We start from the raw sequence: 26,178 nt of genomic DNA, 5'->3' as shown, positions 1-26,178 counted from the left end.
TTACATTTTTTCTTTGCCTTGTATTGTAACAGACTACTTCTTGGGATATTGTGAATTTTTTGGAACCCTTCTTTGATGGTCTTGTATCTATATCCCCTTCTTCTTAAATTGTTCTTCAGTTGACCTAGACGTTTCTTTCAGGATTCGTCATTTGAAGAAATGCGTCTTAGCCTAAGAGCTTGACTGAATGGTATACTCTTAGTCAGGTGAGATGGATGACAGCTCTTAGGCATAAGATATTGATGTGTGTCAGTTGGTTTTGAGTATAGGTCCGTGGAGAGCTTTCCCCCCGATAGTGTGCTGGAGTTATCGAGGAACGAGATGCTAGTAGCAGATGTTTCGTGAGTGAACTTAATTGAAAGATGTTGATTGTTGGCACGAGGGATAAAATTGTTTAGTTCTTCCACTTCATATCCACGTCGTCAATAAACCTATACCAGGACAGAGGCTTTTCTATAGAGGATTCAAGTAGTTCTTTTTCAAATTTTCCCATGAAAATGTTGGCATAAGACGGAGCCATTTTGGTACCCATAGCTGTGCCATTTATTTTTAAGTAATGGTCTCCAATTAAAAGTAAAATTGTTCTTTTTTAAAACCATTGTGAGCAAAGTGACTAGGCAGTCAGTAGGTGGAACTTTGACCTCCCGAGAGTCCCATACTTCTCTGCAAGCCTCGATACCATCAGAGTGAGGAATGTTGGTATAGAGAGATGTAACGTCCATAGTGACCAGAGTGGTGTTTGGTGGAAGGGGATTCAGAGCCTGCATCTTCTGTAAGTAATCAGTCGTATCTTTTATAAATGATGGAAGTTTTTCAACATGTGGACGTAGATGAAAGTCCACGAATTCCGACATTTTCTCTGTTGGATGGCCGTTAGCAGAGACTATAGGTCTACCTGGGTTGTTAGTTTTGTGAATTTGGGGAGTAGGTAGAATCGACCAGGTTTAGGATTTTCAGGTTTGAGATATTCAAGAGTTTTAATGTCAATGTGGTTATTATCGTACATTTTGTTTAACTCAGTGTTTATTTCGTCCGCAAAGGATTGAGTGGGGTCTGTTGTTAATTTGATATAAAAACGGTCGTCTTTAAGTTGACGCTCGGCCTCATTAATGTAGGCGGATTTGTCCATGATCACTACAGCGCTGCCTTTGTCTGCAGGTTTTATTATGATATTGTCATTGGTCCTTAGACCTTGGAGTGCAGCACGTTCCCCTATTGTTAAATTATCGCGACTCTCTACGTTGACCCTTACATTTCTTATTAAGTCAGATTTTACATTATCAATAAATGATTCCAAAGTTAAATTTTTTGCTCTTTTCAGGGACCCACTCACTTTTCTTTATAAACCGATAGTTGTTTTCATCGTCTGAATCACACTCATTTTGACCCTCACTCACTTTTGAGCCAAAGTACTCTTTGATCCTCAAACTTCTGGCGAAGTTGTCAAGTTCCTCGATCAGGATGGTTTCATTTACAGGACCTGGAACTGGGCAGAAATTGAGACCCTTAGCTAATAATGATGTTTCATCTTCAGTTAGGTTGTGTGATGAAAGATTAATGACAGTGTTGGATGGTTGACTGTCCAAGATCTTCTGTAAACACTCGTGAAGGAACTATTAATCAAGCTTAAGTGTTACTCAAGATCCAAGTGATAAATTAAAATGGTTTAAAATCAACATGTTTCAGAGTGCCAAAACGTTTAATATAGGATGGGTGTTTAAAACAAAGATTATTGAGTCTTATAAACATTAAAGGTTTAAACTGCAGAGGACATTGGTTCCCTTGATTACTCTTTCTGCTATTCGTGGATACAAATTTTTGTGGATTAAGGAATTTACAGTTCGTGGACTATTCGTGGTTTTGCGGTTTTCAGTATACACATCAAGGAAAATCTTCTTTTCGATGGGGACCAAATTTAGTGATTTGGCCCACCTACGAATATCACAAAAATTGATGCATAGCGAACAATTATGTTTTCAGAGCAAATAGAATAATCAATCGTAACAAAAAAACCTAAAAACAAAATATAGCAAGACATTTGGGAGTAAATTGCATGATCAATACTACATCGGAAGACAAATTTGTAAGAAGGAAAAAATTGGCCAAAAAAAAAATAATAATGAAAATAAATACTAATGATAATAATAAATAAAATAAGATGCATTTAATTAATGAAGTCTAAATACCATGGCTCATCAACGGACTAGAAAAAAATAAACTTGATTTTTAACTTTGCATGACAAAGCAATGTACCAAATATCCTATGCAAATCTGCAAACATAGCAAATAAAATAACGGAAAACTTGGTTTTTGCATTAATTAAGCACAAGGACCATAACTTTAGGAAAACTGCATTGACAGACTGTTGGACGGATGATGTGAAAGCCTTAAGTCGCCGATAGAGAACTAATAACTCGAGAATTATAGGAGATTTTACTTGTACGACGTTCTTTGGCGCTCGCGATCGTAATCATATTTTGGCTATTTACTCTTTCCAATTAATTATTTTTTCATTAGTAAAAGTTAAAAAGTTAAAGTAAATGTCCAAATTAGAAACATTTTGGACGTCATATCTGGATGTTAAATGCCTTATAGCAATTTAACCCAAGAGCGCTGTGTAAGTATGTAACATCTCCTATGGTAAAAAATTCTAGAGGAAATGAATCGTGCGTTATCGATAGTTTCAACGAATGAGATCTTAATGACTCATGACTTGTTTTCTTGAGGATGAAAGCAAAAATGCGATAACCTTAAAACAGTAAAGATAGATTTTTAGATTATGATTGACTCTCCCATATCGTCTGGGAATGTATGAAATATAAACAAATCAAAATTGAGCTACAGTCAGCCCGTGAACTAAATCCATTTATTAAAACTATTACTTTACAATTTGAAATTTTTTGAATGACTCTTTATCAATGATTTTTTTTATAATCACTTTTGGTTTATTAATTAGCTGTTTGTAGACATTAAACAATGTATTGACTATTATCAAGCTTAACATGTCTTTTTACACTTTATTAGAGCACATATATACACGAAAACCATTTGAAATTCATAATCATGTTAAAACACTCTATTTTAATCAATTTAAAGTTTTTTTACGCTAAGCATTAAAGGACAGAAATTCATTTTAAATAATTCTACTGAACAGCTTGAAACACTTCTTTTACATCGAAATTATTCTATTATCAATCTTGATTTAACTTAATTTATCATAGTGATAAAAAGTAATCATTTACCCTTTCAGATGTATAGGTTCATTATGATTGGAAGCTGAATATATCAACTCAAGTTATTAAATTTCAACATCATAACAAACTACCTCGGGGAGTTTGTTACCATGTTGAAATTAAATATCGCAAGTTTTTGCATTATTCAAATTCCACGAGTTTTGAAACCTTTTTCCCCCATGATTTATGTGGGCTATTTTGCAATAGTAAGCAATTGTTCGTCCATGATATAATAAACAAACAAACCATAGAAAATTAATATATAATTTTATATATATATAAGATCAAGTTAAGAATCATGCAAATTCTGTAAAATGCGATACACCCAAAAAAGGCAACATATTTCTAATTTTGTAATCAAGTTGCTTTATAAGTCTATATTATCAAATGTATAATAATTCATTCCAATTTGCCCACTCTTAGGAGATTAGTCACATCGAAAATCCAATGGTTCTTTCTGTAATATACATAGTTGTCTCCCTTAATTTTGAATTACAGTACATTCTATATAATATATGCGTCTTATAAACCAGGGTTTTATCAAAATTCACTTGCTATTTTCTGTTCATTTAAGCATTTTCAACTATATATATATAAAATAATATGTATCACATTTTGCATGATTCTTACCTGGAGTGATGCTTAATAAGATGACTTCGATGGAAATTTTATCTTGAAAGAGAGGTTATTTTAAAACCTATGACTGGTTATCCCCGGGATGTTTTTTATTGGATGACATAGCCATTTAAGTTGCCCGTGAAATGATCCTGCAAAAAGAAAAGTGTTTCAAGCTGTTCAGTAGAATTATTTAAAATGAATTTCTGTCCTTTAATGCTTAACGTAAAAAAACTTTAAATTGATTAAAATAGAGTGTTTTAACATGATTATGAATTTCAAATGGTTTTCGTGTATATATGTGTTCTAATAAAGTGTAAAAAGACATGTTAAGCTTGATAATAGGCAATACATTGTTTAATGTCTACAAACAGCTAATTAATAAACCAAAAGTGATTATAAAAAATTCATTGATAAAGAGTCATTCAAAAAATTTCAAATTGTAAAGTAATAGTTTTAATAAATGGATTTAGTTCACGGGCTGACTGTAGTTCAATTTTGATTTGTTTATATTTCATACATTCCTAGACGATATGGGAGAGTCAATCATAATCTAAAAATCTATCTTTACTGTTTTAAGGTTATCGCATTTTTCAAGCCAATATAACAATAACATAAGTATGATGAATTTTATTTGACAAAATTCTAAGACGGAAAAGGAGTCATGGCCATCGCCACTATACGTCACCTAAGATACACGATGTCTCCATAGATGGTCTTCTTCCTTTCATACAAAAACCTCTTAGACTTCATCAAATTCGAACTAAACTATATTCTATATCTCTCACTCTACTATACTCTCTTCACAAAACAATTCTTGACACTCCTGTTTCTGAACTTACCTCATCATTATACAGACTTGTTGTCACCATTTTGGATATTAGTTTCCACAGACTCTTTAAACCAGTTTGTGTAAAAGGTCAAGATGAAGAATAATGATCATTTCTTCCACTGCCGTTTGTCAACAAAGGTATAGATGCAATTAATTTGGCTGACATCCTTCATTGCAAAAAAACGTAACCAAGAAGTACCCCCCATATTTCAAGGGCAAATCAATACAGATTATTTCATATTCGTATACATAACTTATTGCATCTCAAATTTTCAATCATACAAGGCTATTGCAGAACCTCGAGATTGAGAACTTCAAGACTAAACCATCTGACTTGCAAAAACTCTCCATTTAAATATGGTCCTTTCAATTTAAACATCATCGAAAACGAAATTAAGGTCCTTTCTTAAGGTCCCAAGAACGTGAACCACGCCCTATATATTGGAATTATAACTTTAAAGTTCTGAAAGATGTTGTGGAGGACTACGCAAGAAAATGAATAAAACGAGAACAGAAAGACATCTGTAGTGGTATTAATTCAATGTGGATCCTGAAAAATTCGAAAGATCTTTTGGAAATCCTCAATTCAAGATTATTGTTAGAATATAATGGCATAAAAATCTTTGATTTTTCAACACTGTATACTTCCATACATATTTAAAATCCCGATTTAAAAAATTATACATCGTTGTAACTCCTAACAAAATGGTACACCTAGATACAAATATATAGTTCTCGGAAGAGACGCCTTATCCTTTGTAAAAAAAATCCAAATCAGCTTTCAAATAAACAGAAGAAGATGTTTTCAAACTGCTGAATTTTTTTATCACATATTTGTCCAGTGTGGTGGACGCGTTTTTCAACAAACGGTCGGCATTCCAATGGAAACAAATTATGCTCCTCTACTTGCTGATTTATTATTTCACTCTTATGAGGCTGACCGTATACCTGATCTGATCTGAAAAAAAATTACCGTTTAGCTATATCCTAGCTAAATCTTAGTTTCCACTATATAGATGACGTATTATCTTTATAAAAAAACATAATTTCGGGAATTTGATACATCGCACCTACCCCATAGAACTTGAGATAAAGGATACTACACACACTATGAAGTCAGCCTCATATCTTGACCTAATCTTAGAAATAAATGGTAAGGGAAAACTCTAACCAAACTTTACGACATACGTGATGACTTTTCATTCAGAATGTCAGCATTCCTTCATCTATAGCAAAATCCCTTCAGCACCTGCGTATAGAGTTTTCATATCACAACTCATACGTTATGCCAGGGTTTGTCGTAACTACGCAGACTTTTTGGGCGCGCTAGACTTCTTACAATTAGGCGTCTAGAACAGGGTTTTGTTGCTACAAGATTTAAGTCATCACTACAGAAGTTTAATATCATGAACTCGTGGATCGTTACGGTGTACCCATCTGCACTATGAAATTTGTCATAGTTTTCATTTCCTCTTTCGTCTACCCTGGACTTGACTTTCTTTGAGCAACTCGGCGGGTGTTTCTAGAAAAGCAGAGGACGCTTACACTACCAGTGCACCTGATCCATGCTTCCAGTTTTAGTGGAGTCGGAGTTGCTCATTTGCTTTTGTATTTTTTTGTATGTATTGTTTTACTTTCTTCATGTTCTTTGTTGCATTTGTCTATTTTTCATGTCTGGTCTTTGTCCCTGGATTACATTCTTTTCATTTCCGCTAGAGTCTTGGTTCCCTTGATTACTCTTAAGACATAACTTCTTTGTTTCATATTTGATCACACAGTAATTCGAGTTCTTGGTTGTTAATTAATTTGATTTGTTTATTGTCTACATGTTTATTATTGCTTATGCTTATGCTATTGCAAACATTTTTGTCCAAATGAAACAAATCCGCATTTATGGGTAATAATTTGTACATTACACATGTAATGTTTTTACATTTTTGTTGTTCTTATACAACCAACGTTTAATACTAAATCGTACACGTTTTGTACTCAGTTACCTACCTAACAATTAATTACAGCCATCTTGTATATTTAGATAAGATGCTGTCAAAGTGTCAACATGCTTGGTTTCAACGCATAAATAAGAATAACCAATTCGTTGCGATTAGAAGTCAGTTAATGGAAAATTGGAAAAAAAATATGATATGATTTATTCTATTGGGGTCCATTCTCTTGAAATGTAAGTAGCACTTAGATTCCTGTATATCCCCTACTAACACGGCAGTTTACGTCCTTAAAATAATATGAATTTTAAAAAAAAATTGTGTTACTTAAAAAAAGGAAAATATGATAAATTCTTTATTTATTTAGTTGGTAGTTTCTAGATCTCTTCACTTCTGGTTTTCAAATCATATCCTTCACACAATATTGACGGCATCGGTTTTTATTTGTAGCTTATTCATTAGGTATTCAATATCCAATTGTAATTGTGATCATAATCAAGTTAAACAGCTTAAAATACTAAGAGCGAGCCAGTCGTGCCGATAACCGTCAACATGATTATCAACAAGTCTAACGTCTTTATCTGTAATGGATGTCGTTGACTTTGAACACTACAATGTATACTTAACTTTGCTTTTGAATCAAGAGATGTCGGTGGGTATATGATTTTGAATAACTTAGAACAATACCAAAACAAAATATATATCTAACACTGCCCTGTATTTAATCCTTGTTTCAAACTCGACATGATATTAGCATTAATATAATGAACATTCTGTTTTGAATATCCTTTTTGAAATATATATATATAGACTTCATCAGTTCGGTAAAGTTGTTATAACTCTAATATAATGTATTAAATTCAAAATTCCCTGTGAACCAGCTGATCTGATCCGAAAGAAGGAACTTCGTTTAGCTAGATCCTTTAATTTCAGTTTCCGCTATAAAGATCACGTATTATTTTTAAACAATCCTAGTTTCGGGGATTTAATACATCTACGCCAAAGAAATTCGGACAAAGGATAAAAGAACATTTACTCTACCGTCGCAACTGGTCCATGCTCCCAGTTTTTAGTGGAGTCGGAGTTGCTCATTTACTTTTTTTACTTTGTATGTATTGTTTTAGTTACTTTATGTTCTTTGCTGTGTTTGTCTGTTTCCCATGTCTGGTCTTTGTCCCTGGATTACATTTTTGTTTATTTCGCTAAAGTCTTGGTTACCTTGATTACTCTTTAAAAAATTCTCCCATCCCAACCCAGTGTTTAAAAATGCATGTGACTTTTCAACCACCGGGCAGTTATTAAATATCTGCGAGAGTTTTCCCTCCATTCTACATTTCTGAGTTTTCTACAGGTTTCATAGGAGAAACAGGATCTCCTCCAATGCGCTGAGGGATTACAAGATTTCTCCACTCTCGGTGGTTAAATTAAAAATTTAACCTACCCTCTAAAGTTCTTGTTTAAAATCTAATGTTTAACTATGTCGAGCGGCAAAATCTTGTAATCCTCTTGAGACTGAAGGAGCATATATATGTATAACATACCAATGAATTTGATCTGTTTTGTTATACTTAGAAAAACTATTTGTGAGTATTTAAAAAAGCGATTAATTTTATATATAAATTATTAACGATTTAATTTTTTTCGAATAGTCTCTTATAAACAAAAACGACACAAACAAGTGCAAAGCGTTCTTTTCCACCATAGCGGTGAATTGTGATATTACTGTATAAGTATTTTGCCACGTATTTTCAATACTTAATGGCAGGTTAAATTACAGCTATAAGTTTAAAGTAATTAATAGGTTTTTTTTTTAGAAATTTATTAAATAAAAATATAATTATGATATCTAAGCTTTGGTTTCAAACAAAAATCCGATGTGTTGAGAGCACGTAACTTTAATATATTTTGTCTACTTTTAGTTAAGATGGCGTCTACGTAAAAACTTGGCAGTGGGTAGTATATGACAGGTTTGGTTTTCAAAAACAAAAAAAAAAAAACAAAACAAAACAAAACAAAAACAAAAAAACATTCATCCATTTCTTACCACAAATAAACCTTTTCTCAAAGTTTTTTAAATGTTAGTTTTTGATTAACTACAGAGAGGAGAAACAAATAACATAGAATGCATTGAAGTTCATTAAAAAAAGGAGATAACTCATTTTGTGGAAAATTTGTTCCTTCTTTAGGACAATTAAAATCAATTTTTGATCCATCCATTGTCGATTAAAAAGTTATTTATTATTTTTGAGATACATACGATATAAACATTGCATTGGAACAAAATATTTCGTTAAATAAAATTTTCCATGTGCCAACCAAACCATAGGAATTGTCTAGTTTCTACGTGGACAGACTCTCAAAGAATCTTTGAGAAAAAGTCCAGATACATGTATGCTGATTCAAGGAGTAATCCATATTTTAAATGCTGATGGCAAAATTGTTTTGTGTTTTTGATATACCTGAAAATATATGATCAGTTTTAGTATATCTAATAACAGTATAAAGTTAGAAAAAATTGCTGGGAATTCATAATACATTGTAATGCTTAAAGTGATTGCAATGACAAAACAAAAAATGACAAATACGTTATGCGACTAGTAACTGATAGGCTGATACATATATGATACTGATGTCTTATTCGAAAGAAACATACAACACAATAAACACCACGAAATAATCCAAGTAACGATTTTTTATATAGAAATCTTCTGTTTTCACACTGTAGTTCCATTACGTTTTTGTAGGAAATATAAATTATCAATTGGACGTGAAAACCAGGGAAGCTACGTCTAAGTGATAAATTGATTATACTGTAATCCGAAATTTTAATTTGTTTGTTGATCGAAAGCTATTTTCTTTGGCATATTTGTCTGCAGAAGCAACTACATCTATGATTTGAGATCCTTGAACAAATAAACAAATAGAAACAAACACAAAGACAAAAAAATATAAAAAAACAATAGCCCAATACAAAATACCGAAAAAAAATTTTGAAGATAAAACACTTCACTGGTCAAGATCAGAGCGAATGTTAAATTAGAAATCGAAAGCGTCATTGTTTAACATAACGTCAACTTATATTCAAGTATAGTTCAATATACTTATAAAGTATTAAGTGCCTTATAAATAGTAATGTCATAATGATATTCCCAATATAAAATATTCTTATATACATTGCGATTGACACCAGAAAAAATCGTGTAAAAATAATAAGCTCTTTTATTTCTCCCTGTTATTTAATCACCATCAACCACATTTTAAAGCCGAACGATTGTCTTTAAATAAAATTTGATTGGAAATGTAGTGCTATTTTTAAAAGTGTATTTGAATTTAACTCGAAAAGATAATATGATCGCTCTACAAATCGTCAATCAGATACAACATGAAGGTAGGAAAATTAGAAAGAGACAGAAGGAACAGAAAGAACACAGCATACTTCTAGTAGACCGCAATGTATTATGATAATATTTAATAGAGATTATATCAATTTTATTTAATAACTGCATGACCCATAAATCTGAGCAACTGACTTCTTTAATTTACAAATTTAAGAGCACAAACTTATCCAATTCAACCACCTCAAATTTAGTTTATCCCGCGTGTTTTAGCTTTCTTACGGTCTAACGTCATTGAAAAATGTCAAGCATCCGATCCCATTTCAAATAAGGCAAAATAGTTGAATTTGAATATACAAATAGACGGGCGATGCTTTAAAATAATACCCATAAAGTGAAGTGCAATTCAAGTATATTCATTGAACTTAATCTTCAACTTTCTGCAAGTTTAAAAAAAGGCCGATTTCCCCAAGTTTCTTGCGTGACGAAAATTCACAACTTAAAGCGGGGACATTCATTGGATTGTATGTTCTTCGCTATATTATTTTCCTGTGGTAGATATGAGACGGTGATAAATGTTACTATAAAATTGTGCATTTTTTCAACATTTGATTTTCAAGCGATTTAAAGACGAAGTTTAACCGTATTCAAAATGAATAATTTCGCGTTAAAATAACTTACAATCAATTAGATTTTTAACTGATTAACATGGGATGATCTATTTTGTATCATATCTAGAAACTCGATGAAGTGCAAGTAAGTTCGCATTTTTTACACTGATATTTTAAACTACGTCCTGAAAATTCGGTGTTGTAATAATGACAATGCGAGATTGACCTTCTTTTATTGGGAATTCAATAATGCCAGTTTGTTATTTATTTCATGTAAAGGGTTAGCAGATTTATAATGGTAACTAGTTTTAACTTGTCGTAAGAATTTGAAAGCCCTTATAAACAGTAGTCGATTTAAGTCAAAAGATATAGACCTGTTTCAACTTTTTTAGGATATTCTTCAAACGCGCAGAGGCGTACTTCGACAATAAAGAAATCTCTGTAGGAATTTGAATGTACGTAGTCTTGCTATTTGAAGTCGCCCCTTGAAAGCACCAAATGGAGGTGTTTTCTTGATTGTATCATTGACAACATTTATTGGGACATAATTTCGTGACCCATGTAATGCAGATCAATTATCTCTCTGCACGCCGAACTTAATATTTTTAACTGATAAACCAAAGTATCTCGTTTTTGGACTAAGATGAAAGAATTTTTATCCTTAAAGCAAACTAAATCAAACAAAAAATAAAAATTTATCTCGATATGAGAACAAGATTTGTTTATTAATTCCTTATTTAACTTTCATCTATAGTGTAGAAGCTGAAATTAAGGATTTTGCGTTATCTTTTTCTAGAATACGTTCAGGAAGGAGAAAAAGATCAGAAGAAAGAGATGAAAAATTGTTTGTCATTTAATAAGTTCACATTAATTACTGGTTCGTCAATAACCAATCTATTGTGCTTTATGGTCGAAAAAATTAAGCATATAAGTATATTTTTTATGTGGTGTATGGGACTCTCAAACTGACAAATTATCACTTTTCAAAGGATTTATTAGTTATTTTAAAAGCTTGTATTAAGGGATTAGGTAACCCAATGTAAATATGATATATCAAGAAAATCTTTGCTTATAATACAGATGGACATGCACAATTCAAATACAGCTGAGAGGTAGAATCAAACAATCAATCGAAGAAAAATACACTATACAAAGAACTCAACCACAAACTGTCACAAAGTCTCGTAGTAACTCAATATAAGTATAGCACGCTTAGCCCTAAGGCGTATTTACAATAGATAGTATACACATTGTAAGTACTAGTATAACAAGTTTCACCCTTAGGCGTATTTACTGTAGAAAGTATGCGCATCATTAGTCCTAGTATAGCATGTTTCGCCATTATAGGCGTATTTACTGTAGAAAGTATACACGTCGTTAGAACTAGTATAGCATGCTTCGACCTTAGGCGTATTCACTGTTGAAAATGTAGATATTGTTAGTACTAGTATAGCACGTTTCTTCCTAAGGCGTATTTACTGTAGAATGTATGCGCATCGCTAGTACTAATATAGCATGCCTCGCCATTATGGGCGTATATATTGTATAAAGTACACACGTCTTTAGGACTAGTATAGCACGCTTGGACCTTAGGCCTATTTACTGTAGAAAGTGTACAAATTAATATTACTAGTATAGCACCCTTCGCCCTTATGCATACTGTTTAGTGATTGGATGATTGCTGAACTATTCAATTCGAAAGAGTAATCAAGGTTATAGCGGTAAAAGTTTAATTAGGTATGGTATACCTAAAGCTGAATTTTTGGAAATGAAATTTGGTTAGCAATGGTCTTAGAAAGAATATGTGTTTAAGCTTTTCTTTTCTTTTCTTTCTTTTTTGACTAAATTAGTAAATTATATTTGCACTCAAACTTTAAAATTTAAGAAAATAAGTAAGTCTACCAGTGACATGTTGACTAAATCGTATTATTAAAGAGCCTGAATATTGAAATGAATAATAGAACTTGGCCACACGTTAAGCTATCTCGCGTAGAAAACGACGCTTATCAAATTCATAATTAAATTTTTTAGCAAATGATAAGTTAATGTTCGAATCACACTTACATTTCAGCTTAAAGCAATGCTTTGTTTTCAAATAAAAAAAATGATATATACTGAACATATTGTGTGTTATTGACATTGGCAGAGCACATATTAATTCACATTTATCCATCAAAGTTGACTCGGAATTTACATAAGCTCTTAGAATTGTTATATAAAAGTCAAGACCCAAATACTTAAGATGTGTACCAAAACCAACTTGTCTAAAATACTGTTACTTTACAGTTTTAATTGTAAGATATGTATTAGCAAAACAGATTGAAAACTTATTATATGCATTGCATGACTTTATTTTTTGTTCATAATATTGATTCAATTACGATGTGAGCTATTTCCATGACAAATAACATTGAAATTTTAACAGAAATATGTTTGTTCAAATGCAATTATTATATTGTGTCATTGTTTTTGCTGATTGACCTTCCTAAGTGTCACGCATGTGATTTTGCTTCTGATATTAACTGTAGTGAAACAAAACGGTTGACTCTGGAATTCATGTAATTGTAAAATTTCATTAAAATGACAGAAGCAGCCAAATGACAGTTGTTATTTTTTGCAGTCGTTAATTATATTGCCACTGTGTATAATGATACCAACAACATTGCTATTATTTATTAACCGAATTTTGCAATTTATATAACGTTGAATTTTACATTAACAGTTCTTTTTCCCCTAATTTACAAGGCGATTTGTTTTTTGTATAATTAGAAATCCAATACATGTGATATAATCTATATGATCATTGGAAAATTAACATTTACATGTCTTTCAAGAACCTTACTCATTTAAAGTCATAATAAAGCATACCATTCATTCGAAGGAAAACAAAATTTATAGTACCGATTTTGTACTTTTTATCACGCATATCTTCATGTATATGGTTCAGGTAATGTTAAATACAACCTTCTATATTATCTCATAAGTAGTATGAAAAGGTCGCTTTCCGTCGCACTGAATGAATATAATAACATGTTTTTATTGTTTTTTACAATGTTTAATGTCAACTGAATACAATTTGTCGATTATGTATTAAGACATTAGAATGCTTGCCGTATTTAGGGTTTACATTGATGTGACTCATATGTTTTTATGTGGAACTTTATGAACTAATGAATCATTGATTTTAGCCCATTCACTAGGTGAAACCTGAAACGCTCCCGAAGAAGATAAGTCCTTACAGGTCCTATCAATTTTCTGTTCGATGTGAGGTCATTAAGAAAATGAGGTATAACACTCTTTTCACTTGTTTGTCGAAAAAAATCATTCAAAGTCTGTATTGAGTAACTTCTTATTGAGTAATTCATAATTTTTCCACGTCAGTTCTTTGTCCCTTGATTACATTCTTTTGATTACTACTATAACCTTGGTTCCCTTGATTACTCTGACCAAATATCTGACAAATAATAACAATAATCGTCACGGTATTCTGATGGAATATTGAATGAACAAAATATCGATACTTCTATTTGGGTTACTTTACACATATAAAGTTAAAAAAACAACAATAGTTGTTGATCTACGAAGAGTTGTACGTAACACTGCCCACGTTCAATATGTCATGAGTATGTGATTTACACGATTTATCATTTCAAATATATATTCCGTATTTTTTTAGTTTTGTTGCACCTAAACTACAGTAGGTTTCAAAGATTTCTTAACTATTAAAGTCACTCAAAATATGTTATTTAAAATCTTTGTGGTTCATCATTATAAAATACACCTTTTGAGATCAAACTGAATTAGTATACACTAACAATTTAAATATTTTTTTAAAAAGCTATTACGGTTTTTAAAATTAGTTAACAGGGCAAAATCAGCAACATTTTCGAAAGTTTGTGCAGTAGTGAATTCGTTCTTGATGATGTTAGATACAGATTTAATATCCAAGCAATAACATCGTAAAATAACATGGAAAAAAGAGTTATAGTAATGGAAAAATTACAAGCCTAGAAGTATACTTTAGGTAGCTGTCTTTGTAAGAATCATGCAAGATCTGAAAAATGTGATACACCCAAAAAATGCTACATATTTTTATTTTTGTAATTAAGTTGTTTTATGGGTCTTTACTATAAAATGTGTAATTATTCATTCAAATCTGCCAGATCTTAGGAGAAAATCAATCTTGAAAATAGATTCTATTGTATTTGAGTGTCATTTACAGAGTTATCTCCCTTAATATTGAAATATACATTGCATTCTATTTAATTTTCTTCTCCTAAGAACACGGGTTATATGAAAAATTGAATGTTTATTTCTGTTTAGTATGGCAATTCAAACAAAATATCAAAAATAAAGATATGTAGGCTTTTAACCCATGAATCACATTTTGCATGATTCTTAGCTGGAGTGATACAAGTACTTAAAACATCATAACATAACATTTAATATTGTTTATATAAAAGAATCAAAACACTCAAAAGCTATGAAAGCAAAATACTAAAACAAAACAAAAATAAATAAATAAAACAAAAAACAAAAAAATACAAAAAACAAAAAATATAAGAATTGATTTAAGCAAAAAAGGTAAAAGCGTTCTTACTTAACAAAAAAGTTCACTAACCTTAGCGTTTCTTTAGCATCGACTATAATGCCAAATATACGAATGAAGTATGAAGAACACTGATCGAATCATTCTTTAACAGATGCTATTTAAGCATCCACGCCGACTGACTGGCTATGCTGTCATTACATTTATCACATTATCATATCTATTTATTGGCTAAATGCTTTCTAAATAGGACACAAGTTTTTTTCATTAAAAATGATATAATTACGTACACCCTTTTATACATAAAATAGAGTTTCAGATGTATATGAGTAAACTTTATACACAGTCAGATGACTATATACGAAATACATATACTTGTCTAAGAGTTTGCTCAATTAAAATCAAAAGCAATAAATCCGGAATCTAATAATTTTGGGTATCTAATGCAATAAATAGATAAAATGTAAAATACATTTCGGTGTAACAGGGGTCCATTTTTCAGTCAAAAATCGCCTTAATACAAATAACAATTCAACCTTTGAACAATAAACGGTTGATCTTCAACTTGATAATGACATATTAATAAATCATGCGAAAACTGACCGAACATAAAAAAAAACTTGTTTCAAGATTTGAAGGGAAAATGAAATGTATCTCTGTCTAATTTTCTTGATCTTTCGCGACTTTAAACATGCGATGGAAAAAAATATATTGTAAGTCATAACACTAAGCGTTTTTGGCTCCCCCAACACAGTATGTAAAAGAAAGGAGCTACAACACTGTAGCAAGTAAGTGTCAAGTTTGGTAGATTAATGATCCGTTAAATCAAAATGAAGATATATCGTCGCGTCTGGCAGTTAAAAACTTGATATCGGTCGATCCAATTGTAATAAAAAACCACATAAATGTTAGCAATGAAGGCTTAACATACTCCCGATTTCAAAATGTTGACCGTTTCTATGTTTTATAAACAACGTCAGTATCGAGATCACAGATTCGACAGTAGCAAATCAACAATGAAATGTATAATCCATACATGTTGGTATATTGCCACTAAGAAAGGAAAGGTTTACAATTGGAAAATCAAAACATCTCGTTTGTAATATAGTTTCGATTTAAAACGTTATTTTTCACCTTTGTTTAAATGTATGTCTAGGAATAAAGCAGAAGAATGTGTATCAGTTGTCTTTTTAATTTCAATAAAATGTAAGTATTCGTTTTTAAACTAAAATTATTGAAAAGTAATATTGGAATTTGAAATTGAATGACTCGGCTACTCATATCTCTTTTTTTCCAATGGTTTGTTGGTACAATTGTCCTTTAAATTACAAAAATGGTAAAATAAACTACTTTATGAAATGCATTGTGCTCTATGACACGAGTTAAATCTTAAAGCATTCTTGCGAGTGATCATATTTTGGTTATTCACGATGATTATCCTAATTATCATATATATTTTCTTCATATTTTACATGCTATCTATATAATAATACCTGACATTTCTCAGATTACATCTTCTAAACCTATTCTAATGATACAAAGAAAAACCCCAAAAATGTCTTGTGTTATTGAACCGCATAGAAAATAAGTATAGTGTTAAATCAAGTAGGTTGTTATGTTACTGGACACTCTATTACTCAATAATTACGTCTTGTTAGGGTTTACGTATATGTTTAAAATTCTTGGATTGATCTAAAACAGAACCTTATTATGTACAATGTACCGCTCCAGAAACCTATTTCAAAAACTTATAATAGACAAATATCAAAACGATGAGTGCACTGTATTTTTTTTAATACAAGCAAATTACTGTTCATTTAGGAGGTAGACATAGGGTAAGGAATACAACTCTTATAAGAGTAATCAAGGGAACCAAGGTTATAGCGGTAATCAAAAGAATGTAATGCAGGGACAAAGACCAAACATGAAACGCTTGTATTTGGCGTTTTACATCAATCTCATGTAAGCATCAAAGTAACTTGGACTGATTTCATTCTGTTTCAAATGAAAGCTTTATAGTCTTGGTTAAATTGAAAATGATATAAACATATCACTGATTTCAAGAGTTATTTCCCTTACCCTAGGTCTACCTTCTTAATGTAATTGTAGCAGCTGAATAACAAATAATAGCATGAAATCTGTTTTCTTTGGCTTTTTAAGAAGCGTTATAACTTATCTGATAAAACTGAAATTACTATGAAATAAATGATCTAAAGAATGTTTGCTCTGGTACTATTATCAATGCTTTTTTGTATTGTTATTCCCTACTAAATGTATTTATACGAAACCTATCCCTTCTTTTCTCCAGTTTATCTCATTTTGCAGCCAAAATGATAAATAATAATTTTGTCTTATGAATGCCAAATTGAAAATTTTAGACAACAAAACGATTTATGTTATGAATAGTTTGATAATTCATTTTTTTATAACTAATCCACTAGTATGGCAATATTAAATTCCTATTTCTTACCTTTCCTTACACTTTGCTTTTAAATATCCAATAGTCTTCCCAACAGACGGCGTTAGTGCTACTTCGTTGTGAATACAACACTTTATGTAGTATTCCGATAATACGATACTGTTTTATCGAGTGATTACGTTATCGGCAGTATGACCTAAACTGATTACTATCATATTAATTTTATCATATAGCATCTCCAGGACTTTACCAAGGTTAACTGGACGAAAAATTAGCGTTTCTTTCTTTTAAATATAAAGTCCGCCATTATCAATTTACACATGATGCATTGTTGTTCGTTTTTCTTTTCTTTAAATGCCTTTTTGGTCAACCAGTAGCAATGTGTTGCAAAAGAAATGTCAGATAAAATTGCATGTTTTTTGCTAAAAACAGCTTGTAAAGCCAAAGTAATGCGTATGTGTCTGTATGTGTCATGTTGTCTTTCTTAGCGGAAAAAAATATGGCCAAAAATGGCAAGTAAATTGTTAAAAAGTAGCAAATGAATGGTTATATGTGGCGAGTATATGGCTTAAAACATGGCAAGTAAAGAATCAAAAAGTGGTAGGTAAATGCCAAAAAGTGGCAAGTAACTGTTTAAAAATGTGGCAAGTAAATAAACAAGATGTTGCCAATAAATATTTCTGATGTAACAAGTAAATGGTCGAAAAGTTGAAAGTTAATGGTCAAAACGGGGTTATTCAAATTGAACATCATAAGATTAATAAATACATTACTTAATCTAACAAGTAAAATTGGCAATTCAATCATGACCACAACATACACTTACATTCATGTGTATGCATATATCATTCGGAGTTCTTAAGTTTTTAATCATTTAAGAAATGTAAAAGGTGATGTAATATTACCTTTAATTCCGTTATATTCAATCTCAACAACAATGAAACCCTATCACGCTATGGAACAACCAAGGGATTAACAATGAATAAATATATTGACTTTATTTAAATCGCATAAAAATAATGAATACGTTTGGTGTGAAAGATACCTAAATGAAAAGGCCTATAGAATACAAGTCTATGATTTCTAATATAAAGATATTGAAGTGAAAGTTTCGTTTTACTTTCATTCTGAGAAAAATTAATGTGTATTCTTATGATGAAGATACTGTTCTATTTAAGATCATGGCAAAAGCCATATCATGTATTAAATTGACTTTTTGTGAAGGCTCACAGATGTTTAAATGGATTTATATCAAACAACCGTTTTTTCTTCGTTTTAAAAACCAGCCAATTTCATGCATTTCGTTTGTGGCCATAAGCACAGACATACAAGATATTCGTATTTATTACAATATAATTTAATTTCAGATGTAACACGCTTTCTGATTGGATTTTAAAAAGTGTTCATCATCTCATAGACCAAATTTTGTAAATGTCTGTGAAGTAATCAACATCTTTCAATGATTTACTGGTTGAATGTTGATACTAACATTAAATTATAAAAAAAATGACTGTTGAATTTGTTTTTAGGTTTATTTGAAATAAGCTCAATGCCCATGGTGTATACTTGAAAATAACATGCTACGCAGATTATTTGTTATGCACAACTTGGTTGAGGTTATTCCTTCATAGACCATTCATTCAAAAAAAAATATAACAGTCATTCCTTATATAACAGTACAAAATTTCGAACATTTGGTTTGTCCGCATCATGGTTATCCCGTTTGAATGTTCTATTAAATTCAATAAATGGCACGTACTGATAAAACTAAAATTTAAGACAGATGAATCGTGTATATAACAAACATGTTTGTGAAATATTTGGATCACGTGATATCTAGTGCCTATGATAAGTACTTTTTGACAAAATCTTCGATGTTCACCTTATGCAGAGAGTAAGCTATCAACCCTCTTTTCAAAGATCAATTTCCATGCTATATTAATCGAGCAATATCAATAGTAAGTACTCTTTTTAAGATAACGACTAATTTATAGCAGGAGAATAAGAAACGAGCAATTGGAAATGTAGAAGATATTAAAATGAAAAACGAGAGTGGTATGTAGTCCCAATATATAATGGTATACCAGCGCTAATAGCCACTATACTTACTATTAGATACGCCATCTTTGCCTGAGAGACAGGATTTCAGACCAAGGTTGTCCTCCTCATACGCCTCCTAGTGGCAATTAATTGTTGTCTATTTGAAGTGCAATATACCGACAACAGGTTTTAACCGGGCTATAAAACCTGCTTAAACCCTTCATTTTCATGTTTTGCCTTTATATTGCCATTTAATATCAAGCCTTTCATATTTTATTCTTCCTTTTGACGATTGAGTTAATCGGTTCGGTAATTTTGAATTACCTTTATTACTCATTCTGCAGTTGTGAATTGTATCGCTATCATTGACAGTTTGTGTAAAAAAGTAGTATTCAAATAAGTATCCAAGGGTTTTTTTCTGTTATAAGACCAATAATCTAATTGAAGATTCTGTTAGGTAGTTGGGATAAACGTACAATTTCTCGAAACATATAAATTTGTACTCTGCTTCAGCCTCACAATCAAGTAATAGATGACAGTCATATATGCATGAGAACATCACCAATCGCGTTTTATCTAGAATGCAAAAACTCTATATTCCCTATGTCTAGAAAAACATGATTTCATAAATAATAACAAGTATATAAAAAAAAATATCACAATAAATTGCATTAGAAGTATGCAATTGTATTTGACAGGAGAAATATTCAAAGTGTTTAACTTTATAATTGCTATAAAAAAATATAAAATATAGTACCATTATGTCCGCCAGTTACGTGGTAAGTGGTTAAAATGATAAAATCTGCAGAGTTATATGTAGAAACCTCACTGAATGATGATAGATAAGTTTTGTATTTAGAACTGTACAGTTCTTCTATATATCACCTCCCTAAAATCGTCAGGTAGTTGATAATGCTAGTCTTGTATCACAGCAATATTTCTGAATAATCTCGAATTCGACTTCTGTATTTGGCTGACCATCATTAAGATTTGTTAAATTGATTTCCGACATAAATCATGTCGAATCACGGTTGCTCGCTAAATTTTGTCATATTTTTCCAGTGGTTCCGTTTTCGTTTCAACTTACACATTTTAATCTTTAAACCTGCATCATTTTGACGAGAAATATGTATTTCACAGCTTTTTTCTGGTATATAAACATTTAGATACTTTACACTTTACAATATTTATGAATTATCACACTTGATGCAGTTCTTTGATTCGGGTCGATTTTTATATTATGTTCTAAAAGAGAGGATAATTCTACAAAGTAATTATTTATTATGAAAAACAGATTAATGCTTTTCCTTATCAAGCCACTTTAAATTGGGTAATTATTAAAGATATAATGTTAAGTTTCGCATCGGCTGAATGAAAAGCCCTCATACTATGTTACACATGACCTCTCTCATAGAATTAGAGCTTTGAATTTTCACTTTTGTTCTATTGTTACTATTTCTTTATTAGTTTAAGGCGATATTTAGCTATAAAAATGTGCACTATAATCTTTGCTATACCAATTTATAATTAACAGTCTAATAATGTCTTCGTCTAACTTTATACTTCATTCTTAAAAGCTTGCTTTTAAGCAACAATGAAGAAGTTAAAAGAAATGTCAAGTATATTTAAAATAAGGTTGAATTCAATTATATTTAACGTCGAAGAACATAAAAGAGTGTTTCTAATACTGCAGTGCAACATATTTGTATAGAAAGAAGTCGCCAATAGCCTCATGAAAGAACGCCATAGCAAATTCCAACGTTAATTGTTTTTCACTCAAATTGCCAGAATTGGCATAGAACCGATATTTCCCTTTGTTTTCTAATTTGAAGTCTTGTGCTTGGGGTCATGTAGGTCAGAAACCGTATTTTAAAAATCCAAATAAAAATAAATTGATATTGTTGACGTGACAAATTGAGATAATTGCAATGACCAGAGCCGATTGGCTTCAAATGATGAAAAACTTACATTTAAATCAATGTATTGTTCATGTAAGAGAAAAAAAATGTTTAGAATAGATCAACAACTGCGACACCAAAACATGCGATAAGTCCGCACTGACAATTTAATGTCCATTACTCTCAACAATAAAAGAGACGTAGATTGATGAAAGAGTAATCAAGGGAACCAAGGTTCTAGTGTTAATTAAGGGAATGTAATTCAGGGGCAAAGATCAGACAAGGAAAACAGACATACATAACTGAGAACATAAAGTAACTAAAATAAGACATACAAAGTGACAAAAGCAAATGAGCAACTCAGGCTCTACTAAAACTGAATATATTCAATCTGTGTTCTTATTTGTGCTTCGTATGCTGAATAAATGATTATGGTATTTTGATTTAGAAACACGTCCTTTCCTATTATTATTATAAAATGTTTAATTTTTTTCAAAAATGAATAGGCTAAAACTTCTTTGATATCTTTAAAATGTACACAGTGTTGTTACAATATGGTTTTCGACGAAGAAATAATAAACTACAATCGGAAATATATCATAGTTACACCCCGAGTAAATGCCCCCCCCCAAAAAAAAAAACAAAAAAAAACTCAAATCTTGGATCCGCCCCTGTCAAGCAAAATCAACAAAACCTTTTTTTAAAAATAATGTCTGCCAAAAGTAATTGATCGAAATGTTCTTTGTGTTGTGGTGTATTGAAATTGCTTCAAGTTTCATGTAAGTGCTTAGATATCTTCATGATGTGTCAACACGTATCAAATGTTAAATCCATCATTTTATACAGTATCACTAGACGGTTATATCATCAGATCAATCCGAACAATGGTCTGGTTTCCACAGTAAATTGAAGTTATTCAGGAATGCTAATTTCTAGAATGTATTCCAATAGGATGGGAAAAGCATGAATATATCATCTAGACATTTTGCTAATTAAAACAACCTGAAATTAAAGTTATTACTTAGGAATAAATCGAATAAATCAAATAAGAATTCGAAACGATATAGTCTGAATAACAAAACTCGGTACTGAAACGATATAGTCTGAATAACAAAACTCGGTACTGAAACGATATAGTCTGAATAACAAAACTCGGTACTTTTAAATTTGTTTCATTTCAGAGTCAGTTGTAAACTTTGATGTTACTATTTCGTTGTTTCATTTAGAATCACCAATCATTTTAGCCACAACAGTTTATATAGTTTATATAATAAAGACATTTTCTCTTTGCGTAGCAACATGTAGAGTGCCTGACAAACCGAAATAGTTAGAGGACATAGATTGTACTTAAGTTGTAAAAAGCTGGTCAAAATTCTAGCGATTGCTATTTCATGTTTTATCGTTCCATATATTTAATGATGGCTAAACTGAAAACGAAGTTTAATTGCTTTTATTTATAGTAATTCCAGCGGTAGAAAGTTTCAACCTGGTCTACATTCTATCAATTCCTATTTCATGTTTTATCTTTCCAGATGTTTTAATGTTGAAATGGCTAAATGTTACAAATATTTAATGACGGCTAAACTGAAAACGAAGTTTAATTGCTTTCATTTATAGTAACTGTGGCGGTAGAAGATTTCAAGTTTTTAAGTCAGTTAAATTCGCTTGTCAACTAACACATTCAGCTACAATTTTCTAATTTCAAAAAGAATAAAAAACCAAGAGCATCTTTTTCAAATATTAAAAATAAATGTCGATTCATAACACAGTTGATGTTCTGGTGTGTACATTTTGCTGAAATCAACGCGGAATAATGACATGCTGAACATAAATAATAACTCATTTTAAAGTTGTTTCCCTGGTTAAGAAAAAATATATTTGTCTTCATTTTTCATTGACAATTGAATGAAATTGCGGCTTAAGGTGTGGAAACTTGTTCTACGGAACATATCTTTTTAAGTAAAAACATGGCAAGATAAATTGGTTCCAAGAACAGCCTAGACAGTAAAATTATATTTACTTTACCGAATGTGGAGACAGATGAAGTCATTACCTAAGGTAGAGTATTCTATTTTTTAAATATAATTACTAAAGTTGACATTTAACCGTGAAATCGTCGCACATTCATCAATATTACAGATAATTGATAGTGCATAGTACATATTCATCAACATTAAGATTACAATTATAGTCATATTGTATGTATTATAAATACTTGAAAGGGTAAAAGTTAAACTCTTTAGTGTATCCTGTATGTGTCATATTCGGACACGCGATACATTTAACACTTTTGCCACTTTGATTAAGAAAAACTTAATGAAAACTACAGTTTGACATTAAAACTAAAGAATTGTGATAATAAAAATACACTGATTACAGACCATTTCATGCCTGTTTAGCGCACAACATAACAACGTAACCTACTCCAGCAATGATAGAGGTTGTCTGGCAAGCTATTTTCGGACTTGGTGCCATCCTAACCTCTAGCATCTGACATGTTGAAAACCAACGCAAATGTTAATTAGCCAAACATACTGTGTGTCTTTTATTTACATAAAAGAAGTTTAACCTACAGGAAATCGAACTATAAAAATCCTAAATATTTGTAAATACCTAGAAAACATTTGTAATGAAGACAGTTGTCAAAATGACCAACAATTTTGAATAAGGTCACTAATTTTACGGAATACAATATATTTTTGACAAAACGAACTTAAAGTTTGTAAAGGCAATTCTTTCGTTAATTTGATATGTTCGCTTCGTAAAGTTTAAATTCCGTAATTTTATCAATCGGAATTACACACTCAAAAAGCTAAATACCAAATATGAAATTCATTTTAACTGCTTTTACAAAGGATTTCCAGGATTGCTGGATTTTCTCATCAGGTAGGTCATTGTTTTTCTTTAGTTTAATCACCTTTTCCCGTGTATTGGTAAAGAAACTGGATAAAACTTAAAAATGAAAAATAGTGTACCATAATTCTGCCGATTTCAAGGAACGGCGGAACGAGCGTTATGCAATATGGCGTTCGGAAGTAAGAGATTGGGGTATGGAGGAACGGAATTCCAAACTCTTACGTTGTAGGTGTAGATGTAACCGTGCTCACACTTCATTTCAAAATAGTAAGACCACGTGTTATTCCTGATCGTACGTGTTCAAAAATGTTCAAAATATGGATGTGGTCCATGTAAGTTGTACTACAAAACAATTTTATCTTATACATTATTTCAAAAGATATTTTACTTTAATATTTTTTAAAACTTTTTTAAAATTTCACAAAACAATTACTTTTTGGTTGAAAATTCGATATTTTAAGACTTTGATTAAATAGTAAAAAAAATAATAATTTGAAAATGTTTTTAAAATATTGAATTGTAAAATATTACAGTGACCGTTTTTTTTAAAATATTGAATTGTTATGTGTTACAGTGACTGGATTTATATCGAATCATTGGAGCGTATACTTAATGAAATTAGCGGTGGAAGAAACCATGCACACATGCATTATACAAAAGTACATTGAATTTAATTATTAATGATATGTCTACGTACAATAATCAAAGAGTATTAGTTAAACCTACTGATTAAACACATCTCACCTAATTGGTAATACTTTTAACAATAAATATCTCTGATAATGCAATATTAAATCCATCATTTTGGAATATGCGTCCTACTGACAATTTTTCTTTGATCTTTCTTATTTCTTTCTTATTTTCCGTACTGCATCAACCAATAATAATTATTTTTTTAATACTCCCTGCATAAAATAATCTATTTAATTTCTGTTCCCACCCTATCACAAAATTTATTTTTCATACCAAAAATCTTGTTCCACACTGAGTTGACTATCTTACATTTGATAGATGATTGGAAAAGAGTCTCATCCTCCGAAGAAAAAAAAATTGCAGCGCCTATATACTCGTTCATGAACATACTCTAAAATCCCGATTGTGGTAACTTTCTTAGTTATTGCATTTGACTACAGAATTAAATGCTATATTTTGTTCAATTGAATGAGAATATTTCTAACTGCTCAAAATAAAAGACAATACACCCGAGATTACATTTCTTTTAATTCTTAAAGTTCATCATTATCTTCCGGAAATAAGGGCTCAATTTTACCACAAATTTAGAGACAAATTTGTGCATTTAGGAAAGGTAAAGGCATAGCATGTCTTAGATAGAAGAGAGTTATATTACTTTTACGTAAAACTAAGGTGGCTCCGTCATTTAAGAATCCCAAATTTAAGTTTCTTTATTTTAATGTTGTACAACTTTTCACCCTTATTCATAAAATGAAAAGAAAGTAGGAGGTCACCACACTCATTTTTTTTTCATGAATTGGGGCCCAAATTGGAGAATTTTACCCTATAATGAATTCAGATTTCCTTTAGATTAAGTAAATATATGCAGAATATATGCATATTCTCAAACGTCTTTATTGTTGTTCTTTGTTTAGCATACACTACATTGTCTAGAAAAAAAGAATAAATCCTACAAATTAAAACATGTGGAGATAGGTGTCATCAGGCTATCAACAAAGATGTACACATAATTGTCATATCACCCTTTTTTCAAAAAACAGATTGGCTTAAAAAGTCAACAGCACGTGAAATAAAGCCATGTTTATGATATTTAATAGTTTTCTTGTAATGGAGTTATCTCCCCTTTTCAATGCTTTTTCTTGTTCTCGTTCTTT

General features: G+C 31.0%; 1 protein-coding gene across 8 annotated transcripts in view; it reads right to left on the bottom strand.

Annotated features, from left to right (window-relative positions):
- LOC148600228 (cardioacceleratory peptide receptor-like) overlaps positions 1-17,828 on the bottom strand; it is a 55,405-nt gene extending 37,577 nt beyond the window's left edge. For 3 of the 8 annotated variants that reach the window (XM_088558546.1, XM_088558550.1, XM_088558554.1), the window contains exons 1-2: positions 15,191-15,336; positions 3,864-4,000 (exon numbers count right to left, since the gene is read on the bottom strand). The gene's annotated coding sequence lies outside the window, so the exon portion shown is untranslated. Of the gene's footprint in view, positions 1-3,863; positions 4,001-15,190; positions 15,337-17,588 lie in introns of those variants that run through there. The other 5 variants (XM_088558547.1, XM_088558553.1, XM_088558551.1 and 2 more) reach the window with 5 other exon arrangements.
- Positions 17,829-26,178: the final 8,350 nt, after the last annotated feature.

This window comes from Perna viridis, chromosome 13 (assembly GCF_037379345.1).
Source record: "Perna viridis isolate PV_CMFRI_1.1 ecotype Kerala chromosome 13, ASM3737934v1, whole genome shotgun sequence".
NCBI classification, from domain to species: Eukaryota; Metazoa; Mollusca; class Bivalvia; order Mytilida; family Mytilidae; genus Perna; species Perna viridis.
This window is presented reverse-complemented; position numbering and strand designations above follow the sequence as displayed.